This window comes from Photinus pyralis, unplaced genomic scaffold, assembly GCF_008802855.1.
Source record: "Photinus pyralis isolate 1611_PpyrPB1 unplaced genomic scaffold, Ppyr1.3 Ppyr1.4_LG3b, whole genome shotgun sequence".
In the NCBI taxonomy this organism is placed as follows: Eukaryota; Metazoa; Arthropoda; class Insecta; order Coleoptera; family Lampyridae; genus Photinus; species Photinus pyralis.
The window spans coordinates 19,919,804-19,942,787 of NW_022170510.1; the positions used below are offsets into that span (position 1 = coordinate 19,919,804).

Consider the following 22,984-nt stretch of genomic DNA (forward strand, 5'->3'; position numbering starts at 1 on the left):
CAGAAATACAGTGAATTTTTTTTTAAATGCGAACATAGGAGTTTGCATGCAATGTAATTTCCCTATGTTCGATTTAAAAAAAACACATCAATCTATTGAGTAGTTAAAATGAGTAGTAGATACAATTGACAGCTATCACATTTTTAAAAATACCACCGTCCAATTTAATTACCAAATCGGTTAGGTTATTGCTTAGAATGTCAAGGAGGACAGTTCAAACATTTATTGTAATTGTTTTCGTTATTTATTTTCTTATTTTCTTCATTTATGCATTGAATAGATCAAATTAGTAGAATACCAAGTGCACATAACAAATAATTGAACGTTGGTTCACAATGAATTGTGATGACAGCGCATGCTCTTTGAGGTCAAGTTGTCGTAAGTTTAAGAAAAATTTATCCTAAAGTTGCTATCAAAAATATTGCCGAGTGCTCTTCATCATAGACTATTAGCGTTGCTGTTCATAATCACACAAGTTGCACGTTTTGCTGGTGGGAATGTGAACCGCGCACACCTCATAGATTGATGTGTTTTTTTTTAATCGAACATAGGGAAATTACATTGCATGCAAACTCCTACGTTCGCATTAAAAAAAACCCACTGTATATAGGTCCTACCACTAGACAGGTTGGTTACTTGACGATCATGTGCCACGAGTTTCGGTTATTTTGACTGGGAAAGTTTTTATTTTAAATCGGGAGTGGCACAGTCCCTCGGTGCTGGCCTAGGTATGCTACAGACCGGACTTTAATTATGGAATATTAGAGAAGAAGAATTTTTCCTGAAAGGTACATGAAATAGAATAAGTTCCCGTAGTTTTTTTGACTTTATAACCAAAACAAATATCGCAAAATTTTTCTAACAAAACGTGTTCAGAAAAAGAAGGGGTTTCTAACAAACTATTTGGTACATTTACAAAAATATACATATTTTTATTTACACTTTTTTTAATTTCGCCTAACACGTCTAAGACATTGTAACAGTTTAGTTTATTCATATTCAAATTTCAAAAATTACCGCTTGCTAGGTTAGGTAGGATATAGGTGAGATGGCGTCACTTGTACGCGTGTTTCTTTCCTCGCGCAGAATCGCGTTAGTTTTTCACTTCATTTCCGTTTTAAAGCCAACGAGGTTGTACTTGTTGTAGAGCGTGGCATTGTGAATTCTTCTTAAACCAGTGGGTAATATTTGCCATCATTCACGTGAAATCTCTGGCAATTTTACCTTTTTATTGGCGTTGTCGAGTAGTGTAACTCAGAAGCCGTTTTCTCCATTGCGGGGCTATATCTGGTTGAAGTTCATCGCCCTACCTACATGTAAGTGAAATGGCGTTGGCTTTCTTTTACGTTATGTTATCTAAAATTCTTTCAGATTCACAATTTGAGGTTGGATAATTTCCATATTTCATTGATTTAAGTATTTTTCATTACCCTCCTGACGATTTCAGGTATGTTATTAAAAATCTCGTTAAGGGAGTGTTACATCTTCATTACTTTTAGGGGGTCCATGTAGTAGATGAATTCTTGTACCGGTCAATCCTTGTACAGACGAATCCTTGTATGGTATAGTTTATAGTATATCCTTGCACATTCTTGTGTGCGGAGGACATTGACCTGGCATAATTTTGGGATAGTAAATGAATTTGCATCTTGCGAATATTCCGGAGTACGAACACCTGTTGATTGCCGGCAGCTATCCGGCGTACCACCGAGTAGATAAGCGCTAACACCTAAACGATACCGGGAGCGACCAGCTGATTGTGGAATTTTCGGAAGATACGATCTTTTACACAACCTTTTTTTTATTTGCTTCAATACCGTTAATCTAGTGTAACCTTCCGACGATTTATGATTGGAGCTTTGTATTTTGTTCGCGTCTAGTGTTTGAGGTCGTGGCTCTCTTCAAGAGCAACGCACCTGTATTTAACGTATGGGTAAACGAGCCGGCTACGAGTAAGCTATTTTTGGCCCTTCCGGCTCATATAATCGTTCCGAGCGTTGTAGCTTGGGGTTTGTGTTTTGTGTTACAGAACTGGAACTTCGAAGGAGAGCTCTTTTTCGGAGAAGACAGCGTATGTGTTATTCAAGGTAAGATTTTTAATTTACTTGTACCCAGTGTTGCCTATATGAGTTGTTATTCGGGTTAACTTAATTCAATCTTGGAATCCATTGAAATCTTAACTACATTTTTGCTCGATCATTGTTGTAGGGGTCTGGTAACGTAATTATTAGGGAAGTGTTCATGAATTTATTTGGGGATTATTTGTGTCATTTAAAGTATTTGTTATTGTCGTATTGAAGATACATTTTATTTGCCGATCCTGCACCGTTTTGCCAGGATTAATAAATCAGAATTGCTCGTAGTGAATTTATTATTTGGCTCTCTTGTGTTTTCCCAATTTCTATACAGGAGAGGTCAGAATTTGTGCAAAATTGGGTGGCGCTCAACTAATCATTTCTAGTAACTACCAAAGATCAGAACTTATGTTATATGCCCAAACGAACAAACCGCTGTGGAAGATTCTCATCTCGAGCCCTTCTTTTAATTAAGAATCTGAGCTAGCTGGCCGTTTATGCGGCGGGGTTTGAGTTTTACAGCGCCGAACTAACCTCACGTTATAACATCGAGTTTGAGTCACCCTGCACAGGGTGTCCCCAATTAAAACATAACCACCGAGATCTCGGAACCCAGATGCGAAGTCAGTTAATAGAGGCAAAGTTGCGCAATCTAACGACACATAACCAGCGAAGGAATTCTGAATACTTTCGGAGAAAAAACGTAAATTCTTTTAATTTGAGGAGATTTTTGAAATCAAATGACATCTTCTCATTGCAGCTTTTTCTTTCGTACAAACTGATATGATTAGTTCTAGGTTTCGGTATTTTTCGACCATCATCAAAATTACTTTTTAATGTGGACCTGCATTTTTTATTCTTTACTTTTAAAGCAGCGTTAGATTTGGCCCCCTAATACGAAACTTTGCTGCCATTTAAGCTGGAATTTGAATCACTCTGCACATTAAACAAAAATTAATGAAAGTTTAAATAGTGATTAAGTAGGTCCTGATGAATCACAAGATTTCAACGTTAAAATGTAATGTCATGAATTGATTTTTCTGTCAGCATAGTGTTTTATTTGTGGTACAGATAATATGCTTTATTGTTTTATTTATAGCTGACTTGAAATAAAAATAACACATCTTTCTTAAATTTTCTGAGATCTACGATTCAGAAGCAGAATTACTTCGAATTGCGAGGTTGGAGCAAGGTCCGTCGATTTTTGTTTCATAACAAAAGAAGGCACGATAAATAATAGAAATATTATACCTATCTGCTACTAAATATCCGGGAATAAAAATAAACGGGAATAAAACAACATCTAAGGTTTAAAACAAGACATTTATGAACATCTAAATAATTACTGTAATTGAGATTCTAACGAACTAATCAGAAATGAAACACAAGCCCAAGAATTTGTTCCTGCGCAATTTAGTTAGGAAATATAAAACTTTCCTAGGAATATACTCTAGTATAAAGAGCATTATAGAGCAAGCGAACTACAAACTCGAGTAAAGGTCTGGTTTCCCCCGGGAATTCATTTAATTTGCTATTGACAAGTACAATGGACCGCTTATGAAAGAGAAAGAAGAAAATCCCCTAAAAATGTAACAAACTCTAATATACTTCCCTTAATGTTTTCCCCAGGCAACACGTCCAGCTACGATATTCGCTTATGTTAAGATCTTTCTCTGTAAATATTTATGTGTACATTAAGTTTTGCTTTTTCGACGATTTGCTACACCGAAATCCTCAAATTTACTTTACTTCATTCGTCTTTATCTGACTTGACTGACAATGTTGCGAACGCTTCGGGTTGCGTTTTGCTTTGTAAATGCACAGACAAAGCAAATAGGTACTGCTGCTCGTCGAGCTTTCAATATCCTCACAGAGGAGTTTGAACGAAAAACATACAAGTTAATTATGTAACCAGGAGGGCAATACACTTGCAGCCTCAATTATATTATCAGTCGTATTTGTATTTGATAATAATAATTAAATTCATCCTAAAGAATTCTTGCCTATAAGTCATAAGATAAATTGAAGCTTGATGATTGGTTATATCCTTAGTTATTTTTGTGTGGATTATGGCTAACTTTAAATGACATGTAAGGAGCGCTTGTCGTTGTCACTGAAATTTAGAAATTAATTTGACGCTGTATACTGTGGAAATTCAGTACACCTACAGTAACAGTGTAAGAATACAAATTTAAGAATCGCCGTCGAAGTAATTATTTAAAAAACGGTTGAAAATAGACAAATGCCCAGCTCTTCAGAGAATATACATTGTCTCTCTGGACACGTTATTCGCTCATTTGTTCAATTTTTGGGTCGATGACACTACATCGAATGACCACACTATTCCATTAAAAAAAGAATTCAAAAATATTTTCTTTTTACGCTTAATTCGACATTAGAGCATGAAAACCTATACAAGCACATGTCCGGGTATAGCTCAAAAAAACAATCTTTACATTTAGAAATGTAATTATGTTCCTCGTAGAGGTCCGGCTCCTGTCAGTCATAAAGAAAAATCTTACTGTTGACTTTAAATTAATAATTTGGGAGAGAAAAAAAATGCTATATCTATTCATACAATAGTACTACTTATAATTTTCTGTTTTTCAAAGTCTTTTTTTTGTTTTTTGATGTTTCAGATCAAATAGATTTGTTACTGTGGTCGATTGTGGTTTCTCTAAGCCTGTCATATTTTCTCAATAATACAGCTATTTTGTAGGAATTACAGATGTAATATCGAATTAAGTCTGAAGCAGCTTAGAACTCGTATTCAGTACATATCTATGTAGTCAGTTATTTCGAATGCAGTTGAAACCTTCAATTTAATAAATATCATTCTCGAACAAATAAATAAAAGTAACAAAATGTCTAAAGGGATATATCATTAAAGTTCTTGAAGAATCGTTTAATTGTATGTCATAAGTGGAAATGAAGGTAATCGTAGAACGAGCGTAAAGAATTCAGTTGAAAAATACGACCTGCACAGACCGATTGCTGTTTAATTTTAGTAGCATTTTTCAATTTCATTTTTGTCGGACTTTATGTATTATTATTGCATTTACGAATGTCGATATGGATACTTCTATAGGGAAACTTTCTAAATCAACTTTGCTAAATTTGCATTTCAGCTTATATAAGCTGTATAGTAACCTATTATAAAGTGATCAATATGCAAATAAGCATGTGGCCAGTAGATAATTTAAAAGTTTAATGAAATTCGAGTTTTTCTCCCCGCAACAAGATTTAGCGCTTCTGGTAATGATATTCTAACATGGAAGTGAATTAACTGTATCTACTAGCGCTAATATCTACAGAAGTTTTCAACTTATCACGCCCTTTGCTTACTAATAGCCACAGTGTAGACCGATCTAATAATCTGAAAATATAATTATAAAAGATGAGTAGATGCAATTTAAAACATAATTCATTTGAACGCAAACAACATGACATGACTTTTATTTTTCAATCAATTCTTTCGAGTATACCGAGTGAAAATTACGTATAAGTTCTGTCCAGACATCAGAATCGGATTTGTTTGATACCTGACGAAGTATCACCCCTTGAAAAAAATTAATGAAAAATGCTATCCTTTATTCTGTTTTTAAAAGGTTAGATACCAACAAAACACAAATTATTTTGCCGTATCCGCAACAAAATGTTTGAATAGGTAGGTATAGTTTTTGGGCCATAGCAGAACTTTCGATCGACAAAAAGCCTTAAGTAATGTGTTTTCTTACGATCATGAATAAGCTCAATCCGAATGATCCAACGCATTTGATGCCCAAGAAGTAAATTTGACCCATTTTTGATGACCACGTGAATTTTGACTTACTTCATGCCTTGGTTTTCTTTGGAACACGTGGAAATGATTTAGCTCGATGTATAAGATATTTCATAATTTTCCAATTCCTACGTGTATTTTGACCAAAAGATGAAAATATCGCTAAGATGGTTTCTTTTCAAAATCGTAGAATCGCTTCGTCTGACTTCGTTTTCAAAAATGACCCTATTATTGTCGGTACCGTCTGTTCTGTTCGAATTCCGGCTGCAACATCATCATAAGATAAAGAATTGAACTATTTTACCCTGGTTCATTGAATCTGGTATATAATTTTGCACCTCTGGCATATGTATTGCTTCATATACCACGTATAATCTTCCATAATAAATTGGCAATCGACTTTTCCGTGGAGTGAGTTTGTTTGAAAAAACGATAGTGATTGGAGGAATTTTCATTCACACGCTGCATCAATTCATGATGTGACGCTTCTGTGACCAGAAAGCGGCGCTTCTAGATTGTGGAGGGGGAGGAGGGGGTTCTTGCATTTGTTGAACTCTTCTGTTTTGTGGAAGACCAATTAATTGTATGGAAAGCCTGCCCTACTGCATTGGCCAAATCAAATACCATATACGGTCATTCAAACAACAGCCCGCTGGCTTCTGTATATATTCGGGATTGACTGATATTTGAGAACACACCTTGACGTCATTTACAATGAAGGTATTACATCCATGCACCTGTTGAAACAAGTCCTTAAAAATATTTAATGAAGTACGCCGTACGGACGATTGCTTAACACTACAGAATGATTTGAATAACCTACAATTCTGGTGCCAATAGAATAAACTTTTTTTGAACATTAATAAATGTAAAGTGATGACTTGCTTTCAATCAGCGTCAACATCACTGGTGATCTTGGAACCTTTTTTGACAAAAGATTAACTTTTTCAGTGCACATAAATGAAATTGTAAAACGTTCCTTAAAATCCTTGGGTTTTATTATTCGTACATGTACTCAATTTAGCAATTTAACTACATACGATTAAATTTCTTTATTTCGCCTTAGTTCGGTCTCAACTGGAGTATGGAGCTCTGATTTGGGACCCCGCCTACAAAAAGTACGTTAATGAATTCGAATATACTCAACGTCGCTTTTTAAAATACATCCACTTCCGTTCTGAAGGAGTTTATCCTGATAGAGGAATCCCCCAAGACGCCCTAGTTGAAAAATTTAATGTCCGAGTTCTTTCAATGAGAAGAAAGCACATCATTTTATCTTTTCTACATAATTTAATTCACATTGATTGCTTCTCTTTGCATAACCAATTGTCTTACACTGCTCCTCGTTTATCTTCTACGCACTCCACTACCTTCTACTTACCCAGGTGTATTATACAATTCGCCTATTTATAAAATATGCTCCACATACAATTGCATATCAAATATCACATCTTTAATGATCCATTTGGTTTGATAATAAGTGCTATTAACAATAATAACTAGAATATACAGGCAGTTTGCATGAAATGTAATTTTCCTATGTTCGATTTTTAAAAAAACACATCAATCTATTGAGTAGTTCAAATGAGTACAATGAGTACAATTGCTTAGAATGACACTATGACGAACATTTATTGTAGTGGTTTTCGTTATTTATTTTCTTCATTTATGTATTGAATAGATCAAATTAGTAGAATACCAGGTGCACCACCGCCCTCCCCCTTTAATCCTTAACTGGTTTGAACAATAAATGTGATTATTATTATTTTTATTAAAAAAAAGTCGTGGATGTCGAGCCGGATAAAACAGGCTGTTAATGTGTAATATGTAGATGTATAGCGTTCCAGATGCACAAGTCAGGTCTTGGAACTGTGCGAGGATATCATCTAATGGTGTTCTCGATAATTACTTGCAGGGGCGGACTGGCCCGGAGGGGCGGGTGGCGATTGCCGCCTGGCCTGTAGGGCATGATGACCCGTTGGAAATTTATAAGTAGGGCTAGAATTTTGATGATTTTGTATCTTTTTTTCTGAAGTCTGAGACATTGCTCTGTTATATATAAACGTGTTTCAGGATAAATTGAATCAAATAACAGCAACTTGTTGGTGCATTTCTTTACATTCTTTGCCATTTTTGAGCAATGGGTTATTTTTTGCTAATTTTTACGGTGTTTTTAGCATTTTTTGTGTGTTTACTTTGAATTTTTTGCCTTTTTCAGGAATAGCCGAGGGAATAGCGCTAATTTTTTTGATATTTTACGGTATTTCTCTTGGCGAACTTATAAACCTCTGTTAAAGTTTTATTTTTCATGCAGTCTTATATTTCTAAAACATAATGCAATATTTTTCTTTTCTCGGTAGTTCCGGGTATCTTTACCTGTTTAGAAATGAAGCCTAAAACCTCCATTGTAAGCCAAATGCATAGTTAGCGTTTTCTTGGAACGTGCTTAAGTCATCCACAAACGAATGCCCACTAAAAGGGATTAAATTTCTTCGGGATGTGGTAAGTGACTCGGTACCTTACATACCTAGTTTCTGCGACTGGCCTGCAGAGGGTGGAAATGAACCACCACTGAAATTCCTGTCTTATCTTACCTAATCACTACCCTTCTTAACATAATTTTGCGGCCTTATTCAATTTAATCAATAATAATATAATAATAATAATAATTTTTATTGCATTTAGTAGTTTTCTTAACAAAAAAACTTATTGCAGGGTTTAGCGTTAAACTAACATACCTACACTACCAAACACTAATCAAGCTTACAAAGGAAAATAATAATAATAGTAACTACCTATTGTAATGTACCTACCAGTATAGTTTTACATAGTTTTAACTTAATTTTAGTACATCTTCATACAAAAAAATAAAAAAAAAAAAATTTAGGTCCAAGGTTGCACCATATTAAATCAATTAGGCTTCTGCCTCGACTATTAAGAAACGTATAGCTCGCTGGATAATCACTGCAAGTTCTGCCATTGAGCAAAGTGAGCGCATTTTCCGTCATAAATTCATTAAGGAAACGACCTCGGTGATTAACAATTTGGTCCATACTTAAGCGAACCTCATACAGATTAGTATTTGGAAACATTCCTTCATCGCTTATACTTAGATTACCTACTCTTGAGTTAAAGTCACCCGTTATAATGCAAGTGATGTTTCTAAACTTTTCAGAAATTAGGTCTAGTGTAATTTGAAGGGTTTCGAGTAGTGTGGATATTTCAAGGGAAGGTTTAAAATAGATTAGGCCAATTACAAAACTAAATTTACTAGTGGCCAATTTGCAAAAGATCCACCACGGAGTAATGTCAATAGCTTCGCAGCTAAATAAAGTACAAGTCCTCCACTTGCTCTTCCAATTGAACGTTCTTTAATGGCGGGTGATACTACATAATTAAAACTCTGGTTTCTCTTCAAATGCGAATAAATCTTTCGCCTTTTACTAAAGAATTTAATCAATAAATTTATTTGTTATTTAAAATGTCATCTTTTCAAATTTTTGTCATTTTTGCGAAATTTTTAAGTCATAATTGCTTTTTTTATTTTGCATTTTCGCTGATTTTTAACGTCATTAAAATCCTAGCCCTATTTATAAGTATGTGCTGTATTTAGTTTCTTGCACTATTAATAAATTATTAACACGTTTCTCTTATCAGCTGCAATTAAAAAAAACTATCTTCTAATTGATTTTCGAGAAATGAATACTTTAAAAGGAAGCAAAAAAATTGGCCCGTAACCTATACGCAATTCCACCTGGCTCGTAAGTACCCAGTCCGCCCCTTATTACTTGACACTTGGCTGGAGTATGTAGCGTGACCTTTTGATGATAAACCTGTAAATCGTTGGAATATTGTCTCTTGAAACGGCATTCCTCATCCATCTTATCGGTATCAAAACCTAAAGGAAAAAGTGAACAAAATACACCGTACTGGACAGTTTCTAAACCACCCGACATAAAATACAAAGTGGCCCAACGAGAAGTATACAGAGGGCTTTTAGGATATTAAATTTAGAAATTTCGAAAATTACTTCTAACACGTCAATTTTGTATCCGAGGGGGACAATTCCTCGAACACGTCAATTTTGTATCCGAGGGGGACAACTTTTGGAATACAAATCACGAACCCAAGTCTTCACCCCTCTACGTAGGGAGCTACGTAAAATTTTAAATGGAATCCTATGGCAAATGGCACATTATTTGAAAGCCAATTTAATCGTGATTACTAATCTGCTTTGCTTTTTAAATTCTATTGATTCGTTTCGGAGATAATTCGCATTTGAAATGTTTTTTTGTAAACCAAAACAAATGCGATCTAAGTCATCTTGTATTAAAATTTTATTTTGACGCTTCAATTTGTTTGTTAAACTTAAGTGAACCTGTCAGTTCTCCGAAACGAACCAATAGAATTTAAAAAGCAAAGCAGATTAGTAATCACGATTAAATTGGCTTTCAAAAATGTAGTCCAGGGAAAGAGGGTTTTAACTTGCAAAATGAGAAGTAGTTCCAATTTCTTTTGCATGTTATTGACAATCATCTGGTGGTTAAGAATCTGTGTTTTCGACCTTCCACCCCTTGTGCTTCCCCCGTACCACCCCCAAAACCCTTGAAATTTGGATGGTTTCTTAGTTTTTCAATCATATCTTTTTATAGGTTCACTTTACAAAAAAATATTGTTATGATAAATTGTAGAAATTCTACATATTTTGATATACATTACTTTTTTTGTGAAATATTTAATAAAAAAGATATAGAGCTTCAAAGTTGCTTATATTTTGAAGAATTCTGAAATTTCTATGTAGATGTTTTAACCAAAATTTAATTTTTATCTCTATAATTAAGAGTTTTATGAGAAAATATCTTGAATTTATCGTGATATAATATCTCCCTACCCTGCACCTTTACCAAAGGGGAGGCATAATAATTCAACTTTCAACCCTTGCTATTGGGGATATTTGAATCACTGTGACATTGTAGCGCTTTCTAATATGCGTTTGAAATAAAAAACATTGTTTCAGTTCAGCTTCTCCCCCCCCCCCCCTCTCTCCCCGGAAGGAATGAATATTTCAACCCCTTGTGGCGATTGATGTTAGTCAGAGGGTAAGTACAACGCTTATTACTTATATTTTTTAAGTACAGCGTGTTTCAAAATGAATAGAGGGGTTTCAACATGTTATAATATTTGATAGATGAAACTTACAGCCACAAGTGATATATCAAATGAAAGAGAAACTCAAACAGTTTTTGTTTGTTGGCATCAGTGCGTATGTTTCCGCCGCAATCCGCTAGAAAGCGCTAATAGCAAAGATGGCGACTAAAGAACAGAAAGCGTTTTGTGTTTTACAGTTTGCAAAGACGGAATCTGTTGTTACTGTGCAACGTGCGTTCCGGATTCGTTCGGTTGTGCTCCTCCAGGTGATAACAACATTCGTAGATGGTATCATCAGTTTCAAGACACTGGCTGCCTTTGTAAAGGCAAGAGTACGGGACGACCACGAACTAGTGAAGAGAGCGTTGAGCAAGTGCGTAATTCGTTGACGCGTAGCCCTATGAAATCCGTTCGGAAGGCTAGTCGTGAATTAGCAATTCCTGTGACGACTGTTTGGAGAGTTTTACGGCGACGCTTACAGCTACGTCCTTATCGTTTGCAGTTGTTACAGGCTCTGAAGCCTACCGACCATCTTTTACGTGCCAACTTCGCTAACGACATGTTGTTCCATGACAATGAAGATTTTCTGGATCTTGTCGTCTTCAGTGATGAATCGACCTTTCAGCTTAGTGGTCGAGTTAACACCCATAATGTTAGGATTTGGGGCTCAGAAAATCCCCACATGGGTACAAGTGCAACGAGACTCTCCTAAATTGAATGTTTTTTGTGCCATATGCCGGCAGAAAATGTATGGTCCTTTCTTTTTTGGTGAAGCAACTATCACTGGTACTTCTTATCTGGATACGTTACAGCAATGGCTCTTCCCTCAACTGACACATGATGAACCAGAAAACTTCATCTTTCAGCAAGATGGTGCGCCGCCTCACTGGCATAATGAGGTACGCGATTGGCTTAACCTAACTATACCCTACCGCTGGATTGGCCGTAAGGGGCCTAATGACAGGGCTTGTTTCGCATGGCCTCCACGGTCACCCGACCTAACCCCGTGTGATTTTTATCTTTGGGGGTTTATTAAGGACCGTGTGTATGTGCCTCCACTGCCAGCCGACCTTCCCGATATAAAAAAACAGGATTGAAACAGCTGTTGCAGCAATTACTAATGAGACACTCATCAAAGTTTGGGAAGAACTAGCATACCGTCTTGACGTATGCCAAGTGACGAATGGTGCTCACATTGAACACTTGTAGGCTATAATGTAAAACTGTTTGAGTTTCTCTTTCATTTGATATAACAATTGTGGCTGTAAGTTTGATGTATTAAATATTATAACATGTTAAAACCCCTCTATTCATTTTGAAACACGCTGTATTTCTAGTTCCGGTTTAACCCTTTCCACCCCCAACTGAAATGAGTGGTTTAATCCTCGGTTGTTGATTGCTCGATCAAACTTAGGTAATGACATTTCCGAATACACATTGCAAATAAAAATGTTTACTATTCATGTTTATATAAAATAATGATTTGTAAGTTGTGTTCGAAAGCGATATAATCTTAGATAGTTGAGCAATCACTACTATAGGGGATTGAAGTAATCATCCCTTTTTGTATGAGATGAAAGGGGTTAAAATGAAGTAAGACCACCACTTTTCTTATTTGATAATTGTATTCGAAAGCGCCATAATCACACAGTGATTCAAATACCTACTACGACCAAGGGGTTGAAGTGCTATCATCCCCTTTGATAGGGGTGCAGGATACCAAAATTAATAGCACCATAGCTTCATAATCGAGGTATTTTCTCATATAAATGTTATGATTATAGAGATAACTACAATTTCATTAAAATATGTGCATCCATAGAAATTTCGGAATCTTCAAAATAAAGACAACTTTGAAGTTCTGTATCTTTTGGAATAAAAAATTTACGAAAAAGAAGTATATGACAAATTTGTGTAAAATTTGATGGTCTACAATTTCTAATAACAATATTTTTTTGTAAAGTGAACCTATAAAAAGATATGATTGAANTATTCTCGTTCCGGTTTAACCACCCCCAACTGAAATGAGTGGTTTAATCCTCGGTTGTTGATTGCTCGATCACACTTAGATAATGACATTTCTGAATACACATTGCAAATAAAAAATGTTTACTATTCATGTTCATATAAAATAATGATTTGTATATTGTGTTCGAAAGCGATATAATCTTAGATAGTTGAACAATCACAACTATAGGGGATTGAAGTAATCATCCCTTTTTGTAAGAGATGAAAGGAGTTAAAATGAAGTAACACCACTTTTCTTATTTGATAATTGTATTTGAAAGCACCATAATCACACAGTGATTCAAATACCTACTACGACCAAGGGGTTGAAGCGCTATCATCCCCTTTGATAGGGGTGCAGGGTACCGAAATTATAGCACCATAGCTTCATAATCGAGTTATTTTCTCATATAAATCTTATGATTATAGAGATAACATACAATTTCGTTAAAATATGTACATACATAGAAATTTCGGAATCTTCAAAATAAAAACAACTTTGAAACTCTGTATCTTTTGAAATAAAAAATTTACGAAAAAAAAGTATATGACAAATTTATGTAAAATTTGATGTTCTACAATTTCTAATAACAATATTTTTGTGTAAAGTGAACCTATAAAAAGATATGATTGAAAAACTAAAAAACCAACCAAATTTCTTTGGTTTTAGGGGTGGTACGGGGGAAGCACAAGGGGTGGGAGGTCGAAAACTTGGATTCTTAACCACCAGGTATTCCTACATGACATGCAAAAAAAATTGTAACTACTTCTCGTTTTGCAGGAATGGTCATTTCTGGTCTCTATTCCCGGACTAATGTGCCATTTGCCATAGGATTCCATTTAAAATTTTAGGGGTTAAGCTCCCTACGTAGAGGGGTGAAGACTTGGGTTCGTGATTTGTATTCCAAAAGTTGTCCCCCTCGAATACAAAATTGACGTGTTCGAGGATTTTTCGAAATTTCTAAATTTAATACCCTAATAAAGCCCTCTGTATACTTCTCTTGGGCCACTCTGTATACGAGTATCAAGGGATACCCCACCACCACCGCACACAAAGAAATGAAACTTGGCCTCTGCGGCCCTGCGAGACAATTTTCAAACATTACCCTGCGAGAAAGTCCCATTTTAAAGTATTCCTTTCTTCATGTTTTGATATTACTTAGTCCCACCTTGACCACTTGGGGACGGGCTTGATGCGTACACCAGAAGTGAGAACTAAACCTTTTAACAGCCCAATGATTAATATGGTTATTATCGCAGATTCTACCAAGTAAATTAATTTAATTATGATTATTGATGGTATTGATGATACATGTTCTTTGTGAAACATGTTTTAAGTAAATAATGTAAATAAAATCTCTTAAGAATTAACAATTTTCATTAATATAAAGAATGTGGGTTTATTTGGGAATAATTCATCTTGTTTACATATCAGAGGTTAATTAAATGACATCTACCTATAGAAATAAAGTTAATAAATATTATTAAAACAAGACTCACTCATAATTCTACAATTTTGACTACCAACTAGTAAAAACTGTTGAATATTTATAATTAAAAAGAATTGTAACCAACAACATGACGGGTGTTATGATAAAGTGGAATTTCCACACATATTATCCACTCATTTGTAAACAAAAGAGCCTCTCGAAAAATATATGTAGTCCAATGATAAGTGACTATACACAATTTTGTTGATAAAAGACGTGATTCATAATAAATACGATAGTTTTGACCTATATATTTACAAATAAATCACCAAACCTTGTCATTGTATCTTGACATCCTGCTATTGCTACACAGCTACGATGAAAGTACATGTTTTCTTACTCTTGGTAATTTATGTGGTGATGGATACGTCGGCAAAGTCCATTGGAAGTGAAAGGAATGTATCTTACAATAAATCGGAAAGTTCTTGTGTGTGCATGAACAATCATCTGTGCGAAATAATAGATCCGAAGTAAGTAACTCCAAAATAAACCACCTTTTTTAATGATTTGAATTACAGCGTCGAATGCCATCCCAATTACATAAAAGTGTGCTGCCTAAAACCTTACAATTACAAAGATGAAGTAAAGGTGATACTGCTTAAGTAACGCATTTTTGGTTTTTTGCTATTCTAATCCGGACATGAATTTTAAACGCTGTTTTAATTTTTGAAGTGCAGTTTTTAGTTAGAGTTAAGATTAAAACCTGTAGTAAGTCTATAATAATAATAATTTATTGAATTGGTATCTTAATCATCAGAAAGTAAACCTGCACCTTTTCCACATAGGTAAAAGAAGAAACTTACCTACTCCATTTTTGATTTGTAGGCTATAAACCATGAGTACCTATGTATATTTCACTGTCTACATCTGAGTACTAATATAGTCGCAAGTAAGTAGCTGATACTCAAATAATGTATTATATATTACTATACAATATTATTTATATAAATCAATAAATCCAACGCTACATAATAATAATTTAGATCAAGTGAATGCGCGAAGTTCAGCTTGAAAACATTATTCAAAGCTGTTTTAGCACTTAACATTAAACTGATATGTTGTATCACAGTAATTAAACATTCGGAAACAAGCTAAAATTCATAATGTTTGCATCATTTTTTCAAAGGAAAAAGATCGGCTCTGCTTTTTTTTTATAGATGTAAAGTGGAAAGCATATATACGAACAAATTGCAAAATTTGAAATGCTTTTACATGACATATGACCACAGTAAATAGAATAAAAGACTAATAGTAGATTAGTAGAAAAGTATTTCTAGTGGTGCGCATTTCTTAATTGTTGTGTTTCATTTAGATTTGCAGTTTTTACTACTAATGCATAGGTACTCACTTTAAAATAGTTTCTCTGTGTCCTGTGGAATCCATTTTAGAAGGTTTTTGACAGGGGACCGTATATAGCATACCTATCCCCTATTATTGTCACACTCTGGGGTTGTAGCTCGCATTTACGAGAGGTGGTGTGACTTTCAACCAGGATTACGGTATCAACGAACGCACATATCGATCACTTTTTATACATATATTTGGTCAAGCAATGTAAAAAGAAGTGCCAAATTACATAAAGAAAGTATTTACATTTCTAACATGATTCTTGATCTACCAATACCACTTTATCTTCACACACTCTATATACACACCCTCTCTAGCACATCCCTGCATCTCCCATTTATACCTTTGGATTCCATACGTCAATTCCTTCCTGTTAACACCCTAAATGACTTATGTTGCCGTTACTCACGAGGCCTTGTATATAAACACAAAGTCCTGTTTATGGTACGTTATCCAACATCAATTATCCAAGAAAGAAGGAAGCTTTGGCGATAATCTTAGAGTTATTCTACTTTACATAATTTCCTTAAGACTCACGAGATGCTGATCTAATTTCTGACCTAAATTTGCATCTGAAATATGAACTGAAATTTCTCTACGTGACATTTGCCTCCCGCTTGAAAATTCCTTGTCCTCAAGGAAGTCCTACTAAAGGAGTGAAATGGCGTGAACCCAAATGTAAAAGAAATGCTGCGATGTTTAGGACTGATTACTACCATGCTCTTAATATTATTTAAAAATACATCGTATTAAAAAAGCCAATAATAAAATGAAGTACAAATGAATACATAAAATAATACATAAGAAAGAGAAAAAAGAATAATTGCAGTTACAACCTAGGTAAGTATAAGATAAAAAAAATTCAATGTTCGGTAGATTGGCCCGGACATACCATACCGCAAGTCTTATCTAACACAAGCCAAAATTTTTCGTTGCGTTCACGATTTAGTGGTTTACAGTTCGTATAACATTACAGTCTGTTATCATTAAAGTGGTGAATAATAATATAATGTTCAATTAGTAATTTGACCTATGCCGAATTAGGTAAGTGTGTAAGCAAAGAGTAACCATACTCTTTGGTGTAAGTAATGTCCCGCACATATATGTTCGCACTTCACTTACGAATTCGTGTGTTACCAATTGCCATAAATTTGTCCATTCGTACATATGTAGAAGATAATCCCAACGGAACACTTCCTGTAGTTGGGTGTGGCTTGTAAGTTGTTATTCCCGTTGACGTTGAGGGGGTGGTGTCTGCAGAATGGGTTGCAAATAATATTCGTTTTCGGTTTCAGGTAATGGAGTTTCAACAGATACTGGTAGCTTAGGTAGAGGTCTCCTGGCTAGTGTTGGACTGGCTCTCATACTAGTGGGTCTTACGGTCGACAGTTTCATTGGTGTTGTGGTTCTTCTTTGAATTACTGTGGCTGCTCCAACCCCCTTATCCGGAGAGAACGCTGTCCTTTAGAGAAAAGATGAGTAATACATGGATAACGAAGCACATGCATGGGTTACGTTGGCAGGAGGGCTATACGCCCTACCTTACACTGCGGGAGACATTGCCGAGACTTTTCTCTAATAAAAAGAGGTAGTCGTAGTCGGGAATCAGAAGATCGAATTCCTGAGAGAGCTACATCCATACATCATCGTACGAAGGGTACAGGCAGCAATACCCTGGAAGGGAGAGGCGCAGGAGGATTGCATCTGCGCCGCGGAAAGATGTCGCGCGCTTGACGCCGTGGTGAGAGGCAATCCCCACCGAGAGGTAGTGGTGCAGTACATCCCAGGAGGGATGGAAAGTGGAAGTGAGGACGAGTCAGAGAGCGAGGCGGACTCTGGCGTAGAAGATTTGTAGACATTTACGCTTGCATGCTTTAGTGTCACGTTGCTTCCTGTAAATATTCATACAGGGTGACAATTTGAAAACTTACCACCCCCCATATCTTAGTAAATAAACGAGATATTTAAAAAAATCAAAATCCGTTTCGGTAATTCGGAGGGGAATCACAATGACATAGTTGGCGACGCACCCCCTCCAACCCCCTGCGCCCCAGCCACCCCAACTTTTAAATCTTAAATAGTGACACCCCACGTGTGATATGTCGTTGGAAAGCTCTGAAAAAATGCTTTCCAACCATACCAAATAGCATTACATTTAGGTTAGTAATTATCGTGCAAATCAAAAAATAAACTAATATGATACATTTGAAATCTGTCGTATTTAAAACGCAACCGGCGAACATAGACGAACCAAGACAGATAATAATCCAAGAATGTCGAAATATTGCAAAACCAACATTAAAAAAGGTTCGACAAGAGTTTGAGAATAGATTATAACTGGCGGTCAAAAATGAGTTGCTGTCGAGTCGGCTTTGGAAGTTCAAGTTAAATACGGTTTTCCATGTTTATTTTTTGATTTGCACGATAATTACTAACCTAAATGTAATGCTATTTGGTATGGTTGGAAAGCATTTTTTCAGAGCTTTCCAACGACGTATCACACATGGGGGGTCACTATTTAAGATTTAAAAGTTGCGGTGGCTGGGGCGGAGGGGGTTGGAGGGGGTGCGTCGCCAACTATGTCATTGTGATTCCCCCTCCGAATTACCGAAACGGATTTTGATTTGTTTAAATATCTCCTTTATTTACTAAGATATGGGGGGTGGTAAGTTTTCAAATTGTCACCCTGTATATTTAGAAATAGTAAATAATCATATATTTAGAAAACAAAATTTTTTTTTCATAAAACATATCAGTATAGAAAACTATATTGGCTTATTTACAAAAATCCTTTACCTTTTAGAATTCTCAGCGTTTTGTTACCCCAAGTATTGGGAATACCGGTACAGATAACGACGGGGGCACATTGGAAACCACTATCAGCATCTCCCATTTATACCTTTGGATTCCATACGTCAATTCCTTCCTGTTAACACCCTAGATGACTGATGTTCCCGTTACTCACGAGGCCTTGTATAAACACCTCCTGTTTGTGGTACGTTATACAACATCAATTATCCAAGAAAGAAGGAAGCTTTGGTGATAATCTTAGACTGATTCTACTTTACATAATTTCCTTAAGACTCACGGGATGCAGATATAATTTCTGACCTAAATTTGCATCTGAAATATGAACTGAAATTTCTCTACGTGACATTATGTTGGCAAGTGTTCCTATAAATCTGCAGACGGATCGGTTTAACCGTTGTACATTATCAACACAAGAAACTACCATTCTAATTTAACAAAAAGTGGTTTTTTATTACTCTTTATTAGTGAAGGAAGCACAAGCGAACCTTGTACAATCTGAGTCAGCAATAGGGTAGATGACAAATTTTTTAAAACCAGTTATAACTGTTACTTTAAAATATGATATTTCAGCAAAATATCACTGCAAATTTATGCAATTTAAATTGTAGATTTTTATTCTAGCGCCAAAACGCTGTTTTGTGTCATGGCGGTGTCTGTGACGTCACAGTCCTGACATTTATAACGACGTAACCCCAGCGTAAATAGTTTAAAAGATTTCGTGATCAATTATAACTACCTAAGTGGTGCCCTACCATGGAGTACACTTTGTCGTAGTATAGGGCTCAGTAGCCACCTTTTCTGTGGCACAGCTAAGTATCCCAGGCGGGTAAATCTGGTTCCAAGGATGCTGTATCATTCAAATGCTTCATGGAGTAGAGAAATCCAAAAGCGTTTTCGACGATTGCTCATTAAACGTAATATAGAAAACTATATTGGCATGAGTAGCACATTTTTCACGTACGTTAACTGTGAATAAGTTGCCAGAGTCTTCTGCTCGACTGCACCCAATGTAAGGTTCCATAAGAGTGCCCGCCATAAAAACTGTTTTTCCAAGAAAAATTGTTTTAAGAACTACTTTATAAATTTAGACCCTAGTTTAGACCTTTATCTACAAAATGTTCGTAACAGAAAACTCATAGCTTACTGAATTATCTCCATATGATAGCTTCGATGACCTAAAAACAAAGCATCTTAATTACACATTCCTCTTAAATAACTACATTTCTTGTAAAAAATCTAAACTTAACTTAAAAACCTACAAGACTTATGGCAGTTTTTTGATGAACAAAAATCTGTTTGATGCAAGAAATATTCCCAACATCATTTCATCAATGTTTGGCAGATTTGCTGCTATCAGCATTCGTATACCCACTTTCCATTCTTATCTGGTTTTAAAAACTAAACTTTAGGATAATATAATCACTATAAAATGGAGCAAGCACTAAATTAAAAAACGTAGACAAACTATACAATTTCAATTTATATTTTGGAATACTGGAGAATAGTATTCGTTTCGCAGCGCTGTAAAATTTTAATAAATGCATAAAATTGGAAAAGTTTGTAATGAAAATTATTCCTTGAAAACCTCTCTATTTTTATATATGATTTTTATATTATGATTGTGATGTCATTTTTTTTAAAAATGGTCAGAAAAAAGTTATAATGGCCGATTGAAAATTTTTTACAAAATGTTGGTCAATTTTCATTTAGAACTACTATTTTGGCAACTGCACCAAAGTTACATAGAATTTTATTTTTATTTAAAAAATGCATTTTTTGTGAGACCAATAGTTTTTCAGATAAACTATAAAATCCATTTGCACCCCTTTTTTTCCAAAATGGTGGCCGCGGTACAAAGGACCCTACAAACTTGGATGTAACTTTAGACTAACCCCTCCTTGATATCTAAAAAATAAAATTGCGTCCTCTGACAAACGCAACTCCAAATGTAGCTTTTCAATTGTGGTTTATATGACTTTTAAAATAATCCTGATTAGTCCTAGGATCTTGTGTGTTCCGTTCTTATTGAAATGGCGTTGTTATCAACATTTATATACAAGAACATTCTTGCGAAGGTGAACTTTCCGCTATACCACTAATACTATTAATTTAAAAAAAAATTGTATCTTCATAAGGAAGCATTGGTTAATTGTGGATCGATGTTCGCAGGACATTTTCCACCTAATTCACCCAAGGAACATGTAGTAATATATTAAATTACTTAGAAAGGCTAATTTCGTATGAAATGTACACTATTAATTTAGGTAGATGCATAAAGTTTTACAGTAATGAAACATTAATCATTCCTACGTTATACAGTTAACTTTGTTTTTAGCAACTATTCAGTTATGGCAACACATCCTGTGTGATATTTAGGGACCGAATGTTTACGATCATGTACACGATGACAAGTTTTATTACTCTGAGAATGTGTTTCATTAGACGGACGCCTTTACTTCGTTTAGGTGTACATTTCACACGCGCAGGAATAATTTGGGAAGAAAATTATACTCTCGTTTGCGTGCAAGGGTCGCCTCTCAGGTGTACACAAACTAAAATACTAAGTTTCCATCTCCACTGCAAATAAGACACAAGTCGTGAAAGATTTAATGTCGTACAAAATCTAAAGGAAACTATTTTATCGGAAAAGGATAGCTAGAAACTAAGGGTTAACTAATTCTACCCAGATCCAGCTACCTCAACAGAGGATGGGTAAATGTACAAGCAACGACAGCAGTAGTAATCGAGAATGCAGCCAGCAGAGAAGATTCCTTCTTACAAAGGTCTCATAACAGTTCATTTTAATTGGCTGTTTGCTTATCTTCTTCCCAATGCTTTTGGTTTTGTGAAAATGCATAAAAGTAAGAACAAAATTCCCATAAATAAAAATGTCCAGTCCAGAATTAGGAAAAGAGAGGCCGTGTAATTATTATTTTCAAATATGCTATGTGCAATATGGCAAACGATCACTAAACAACCCACATAGGCCCATCTAGCTCAATTAAGGTCAAATACTGATATGAGAAAGTCAGCAGCCTTGGTCACTTCCCACAATTCCAAAAAACTGATTAACAAATTTTTATAGCACCTAACCTAATTCTGGGCACAATTAAACACAAATCTAATTATTTACAGATCAACAATCAATCACGGTATAAGAAAGAAGGGCACTCAGGGCCTACCAATTCCAAATTTATCACGCACATGCGATCGATTGAAACAAATCAGTTATTAAAGTTTTAAATACCCTAAAGCTAATATAGTATATTAAGTATGGAGAACGGTAAGGGATTTTTACCGTTCGAAGACAATTGTTTGGAGGAGGAGCGAAGCTACGACTCCAATTATTGTCTGAGAATGGTAACTCTTAACGTTCGACGTGCTTATAAAATTTTTTGTGCGATCGAAATTAAAATTATGCAACCAATATAAATATCCACTAAGAAATTAACGAGCAGAATAAATCGAAATGATGGAAGTGGTATGGTGTACATCACTAGGTAACCAGTTTATTTGTCAAAATTGAAATTAATAATTTCATAAAATTGTGCATGTGTCTGATGTAGTTTGCTAGCTTTGCACTTCCTTTATGACTTTATGAGCGTCTTTCTATAGGAACCAACAGCACAAATTGTACGTTTAATGTACCTAACAATAATTAAAGATTAAATGTTAGACTGTTGATTTTGAACTGATTGTTTTTAAAAAGGCGTCGGTAAGTATTTTTGCTGTTCTGTTTTTAGATTGGTAAGTAATTTTGGCGTCGTCGTAATCATAGCAACTGGTAAATTCTACCACTGTCATGGAAACACCCATGGTAAATAGTCAGAAATGACGGATCGCGCAAAAAACCTCTAAAGAGCATCTAAAAAAGCGGCAGAGCACCTAGATAGAACGAATGAAATGGATAGGGGGCGACATTGAAAGACGAAATTGAAACGGTTTGCCTCGTCTGGAGGTGTTGAATCGAACTGCGACAACGTCATTCGTTTGTTATTTTCATTTCTAGCTTTTCGTTACTGTGAAGTTCAATAATTGAGAGATCGTTCATAAATGCCTCCGGTCCGTATTTTTTTCTTCCATTAGGGAGACCGGGGCGAATACCAAATCTCCGAGGACGAAATCAACCCTGACGTTTGGCAACAATTTCAATTATTATGGCAGCAACTGATGCTACAATAATATCGTCGTCATCACTCATGATCAACCAATAGAGGTGCGGCACTATAAATAGTAAAGTATGGATTGATTGATTGACCACTTTCAACTCGTCCACACAACAAAGCTGTGTGGACGTCATGAGGAATAGTAGGTAACGAATAGAA

General features: G+C 35.4%; 1 long non-coding RNA gene across 1 annotated transcript; it reads left to right on the plus strand.

The window, feature by feature from the left end:
• Positions 1-14,677: 14,677 nt before the first annotated feature.
• Positions 14,678-15,239, plus strand: LOC116167137. The gene is made up of 2 exons (XR_004144450.1): positions 14,678-14,971; positions 15,020-15,239. It is a non-coding gene; the product is annotated as an uncharacterized LOC116167137 (long non-coding RNA).
• The last annotated feature ends 7,745 nt before the right edge of the window (positions 15,240-22,984 follow it).